At 42.8% G+C, this 1,810-nt stretch overlaps 1 protein-coding gene across 1 annotated transcript in view; it reads left to right on the top strand.

Annotated features, from left to right (window-relative positions):
• Positions 1–1,810, top strand: part of LOC108247354 (protein TANC1) — a 45,146-nt gene that overhangs the window by 16,254 nt on the left and 27,082 nt on the right. The window lies entirely within an intron of this gene.

The raw sequence follows: 1,810 nt of genomic DNA, 5'->3' as shown, positions 1-1,810 counted from the left end.
TTGTCATGTTTTAACTTAGTTATCTTGTCATGTTCTGTAACTCTGTCTGTAATTTTGTTCTTGTGTTGTAAAGCACTTTGAGTCGCCTCGTGCTGAAAAGTGCTATATAAATAAATGTACCTACCTACCTACCTACTGTTCCTCCTGTCCTCTGTCCCTCCTGTCCTCTGTCCCTCCTGTCCTCTGTCCCTCCTGTCCACTGTCCCTCCTGTCCTCTGTCCCTCCTCTCCTCTGTCCCTCCTCTCCTCTGTCCCTCCTCTCCTCTGTCCCTCCTCTCCTCTGTCCCTCCTGTCCCTCCTCTCCTCTGTCCCTCCTGTCTTCTGTCCCTCCTGTCCTCTGTCCCTCCTCTCCTCTGTCCCTCCTGTCTTCTGTCCCTGAGGACGAGGACGGTTTTAGCGCAGCAGCAGAGCAGGATCTGAACGAGGACAACCGTAGTTCGTCTCGTAGATTTAGCGTCGGACTGTAGATCTGCTCGGTTTGTTTTTTTCTCTGAAGACATTTGAGGATGTCATTCTTCAGGTTTTGGACCTGAAGTCCATCAGAGCTCAGATCTGTTCTTTCAGATGATCGGAGGGGATTCTGGCCTTTTATTCATCCCTCTCTGAGGAGATTAGAGTCCACAGTAAACCAGATTTATATAAATATAAAACAAATACCAGGGAATGAATCACATGACTCCTTCTCAGTGAAAACAAAGTCTTTATTTCTTTTATTTGGTGGTAAAACTACATCTTCTACACTGATTCTGTTCTAATGGAGGTACAGCTGAAGAACTGGATCATATGAAGAATGAGAGACAGAAAACTCAGGACGGTTGTAGTTTCAGACGATGTAATCTGTTCAGCCAGTTCTCTGCCTGGATTCATAAACCGCTCGGATTAGATTCAGACGGGAGGGGAACTACCAACAGATTAAAGCGGAACACGGACGTTCTTCAACCTTTTTTTAACCAATAGGAGCAGCTGCAGCCATAAAACGATGGAGGGAACGTCACTTCCTGTCTGTGTTTCCAACCACGCGTCCACACGAAGACATCTGAGGACAGCTGACCGCTCAGCTGTAGATGATAACTTTATGAGAGTTTCCCCTCCGGTCCATCTGAAGACGGGCAGAAGACCGGCTGAGTAGAACAACAGCTAAAATGAACAGAACAACAGCTAAAATGAGTAGAACAACAGCTAAAATGAACAGAACAACAGCTAAAATGAGCAGAACAATAGTTAAAATGAACAGAACAACAGCTAAAATGAGTAGAACAACAGCTAAAATGGGTAGAACAACAGCTAAAATGAACAGAACAACAGCTAAAATGAACAGAACAATAGTTAAAATGAGCAGAACAACAGCTAAAATGAACAGAACAATAGTTAAAATGAGCAGAACAACAGCTAAAATGAACAGAACAACAGTTAAAATGAGCAGAACGAAGGCTAAAAGCTACAAGCAGCAGAAAAGTAGCTAGAGGCTAAAAGCTACAGAACAGATGCTAAAGCTGGAATTGGCAGACCAGCTGGTAAACTTGTAGGTGTTATTTGGGAAACAAACATTTAAGCTAAAATGGTCAGAACAGCACCTAAAAGTAGCAAAACAGACGCTAAAACATTTTCAACACTGTAAAATATCGAAACTAGCTGAAATGAGCCAAACTGGTGCTAGAATGGGCTAAATTGTAGCTAAAATTAGGAAATGGTAAGACAAAACAGATGCTAAAATCTAAACGAGCAAAACTGCAGCTAAAAGCTAATAAAGCAGAGCAGTAGCTAAAAGCAGAAGACAAACACAGAGCTGGTTATCCTGAAGGTTTTATTAA

Source organism: Kryptolebias marmoratus, linkage group LG15 (genome assembly GCF_001649575.2).
Source record: "Kryptolebias marmoratus isolate JLee-2015 linkage group LG15, ASM164957v2, whole genome shotgun sequence".
NCBI lineage: Eukaryota > Metazoa > Chordata > Actinopteri > Cyprinodontiformes > Rivulidae > Kryptolebias > Kryptolebias marmoratus.
The sequence above is the reverse complement of the archived record's forward strand: the minus strand, read 5'-3'. Positions and strand labels throughout refer to the sequence as shown.